Source organism: Cynocephalus volans, chromosome 8 (assembly GCF_027409185.1).
Source record: "Cynocephalus volans isolate mCynVol1 chromosome 8, mCynVol1.pri, whole genome shotgun sequence".
Lineage (NCBI taxonomy): Eukaryota > Metazoa > Chordata > Mammalia > Dermoptera > Cynocephalidae > Cynocephalus > Cynocephalus volans.
This window is the reverse complement of record NC_084467.1, coordinates 37,027,485-37,029,699: the sequence shown is the minus strand read 5'-3', so window position 1 is coordinate 37,029,699 and position 2,215 is coordinate 37,027,485. Positions and strand designations below refer to the sequence as shown.

At 44.6% G+C, this 2,215-nt stretch overlaps 1 pseudogene; it reads right to left on the bottom strand.

Moving 5' to 3' along the window:
• Positions 1-1,088: 1,088 nt before the first annotated feature.
• Positions 1,089-2,010, bottom strand: LOC134384120 (small ribosomal subunit protein mS40-like; annotated as a pseudogene).
• Between the last annotated feature and the right edge of the window lie 205 nt (positions 2,011-2,215).

Genomic DNA, 2,215 nt, shown 5'->3' with positions numbered 1-2,215 from the left:
GCAAATTCATGAACAATTTTTTTGTTTGTTTCCTTTTGGTTTGTCATGAATCAGTAATTATATCAGTAATGATTCTAACAGGTGCCTGAAAATTTCTTTTGCATCTTCTCTGCATTTTACTAGTGGATTGAATTATGTCCCCCCAAAACTCATTGAAGCTTGAATTGTATCCCCCACATTTTATGTATTAGAAACTTAGCCCCCACTGTGACTGTTAAGAGGGTGGGAAATCCTATTATGGTAATTGAAAGGTGGAGCCTTGAAGAGGTGATTGGATTGTAGGACCATGCAGTAGTGAATGGATTAAAAATGATGGTCAGGGCCACGGTTCTGAGGGCTTTAAAAGAAGAGGAGAGTTTGTCTTCCTCTTTCTGCTCTCTCTGCTTCCACCATCTTGCAATGTAAGACCCCTGGGTCACTGTTGCTACCCCCAGATGGACTTAGGACTTCCCAGCCTCAGAAACTGTAAGCAGTAAATTTCATTTCTTTATAAATCGCCCAATTTCAAGTACTTCGTTATAAGCGACCGAAATGGACTAATACACTACTTTATGAACTTTTTCATCCATATGAATTGGAGTAAGAAGTACAAACTAGTCAGTACAAATGTTTAACTCCTGAAAGATTGTGTTTGAAAAATAAAGCAAAACAAACAAAATAAATAAATTTTAAAAAGATTGTGTTTGGCTGAATTATTTCAGTGTGAGGAAAAATTAATTACATTTGTTCTTCTACTGTACAGACTGCCAAAGATTAGCTGGTATACAAGGTAAAACTTTTTTTTTTTTTGACGGGAGATACAACTTTATTGTGGAAAAGCTGAGTTGGCAGACGTCTGAAACAGCAACAGAACATTTTGCCAATCTATTTACAATGCATAGGGGTGGGGGTTTCCCATACACATCTGCACTGCCCTCCCTCATCTCGGGTGTATTTATGCCCTTCACTAACAACCATTTCTTTCCTGAGTTTGCCAATTGCCACAAATCAGACACAGCTCTTCAGGGTGACATCCCATCAGTTGATCCTAAGCAGTATTTCCTAATCCCTCAGCCTCCCTTTCCAGTCCATGGCTCCTAAAGAGCCCACTAGGGGGCTGTCTGCTCAGTGGAGAAGGCTTCAGCTGGTGCTGTAGGGGGCACCTTAGACATGGCTCAGGGGTCACTCTCTTCCTGGAGATGGCCCTGATAGAGCCAGCGAAGGCAGGACAGTTCTCTCTGGTGGCTGTTTCCAGCTGTACCACTGGTACTAGGGGTCTCCTGACAGAAGGGTGGGGGCTGATGGAGTAGCATTCACAGCTCCATGGGAGGTACTGGAGTCCAGGTCCTGGGGTTCAACCTGGGGAATGTGGAAACAGAGGAGACCATGATCTCGGGCTTTCTGGATGGCCTGGGTCAACTTCTTTTTTTTTTTTTTTTTTTTGTCTTTTTCGTGACCGACACTCAGCCAGTGAGTGCACCGGCCATTCCTATGTAGGATCCGAACCTGCGGCAGGAGCGTCGCCGCGCTCCCAGCACCGCACTCTCCCGAGTGCGCCACAGGCTCGGCCCCTGGGTCAACTTCTTGAGCTACTTCATACAGACCCCTGTGTAGGGAGCATGGAAGATGATACCCATGTGGGCACAGACAAACTGTTCCAAGGGCTTCATGTTCCTAAAGTCAACATGCCACTTGTGATCCCAGCCAATGGGGCAGGGATTCCCAGCAACTTTATTCCTACAAGTACCTGTCTTTTGTGTCTGCTGTGCGGGTATACCTACCACTTTGTGGTTGTGGTGGTAGTCAGCCCATACAGGGCGAGAACCATAGTGGTTCTGGTATCCTTCTGAGTCCAGATATTTCCAGGTTCCTTCTCATAAGGAGAAATGGAAACCACGGGCAAAGAATCTTTCTCGGGTGAGGGGGCTTTGGTGCAAAGAGTATGGAGGGGAACCTGAACTCCATAGGCACTTCTAAAGGGCAAAAGATAGGAAGCCTCCTCAGCAGCGTATTCAATATGGAGGGCGCCATCTTGACGAACTGCCAGTGTAGGAATGACTGGAAAGACGACTGCCCAAGGTAAAACTCTTAAGGGTCATCAAATCATAGTAAAATTTTGATCAAGAGGAGTTTGTTGGTAATTAAAAAAAATAAGTCTTAAGGAGAGATTTTTACCCAGTTTTTAAGGTAATAAAGTTGACTTCTGTTTCATTACAGGCTTTGACCAAATGTACCT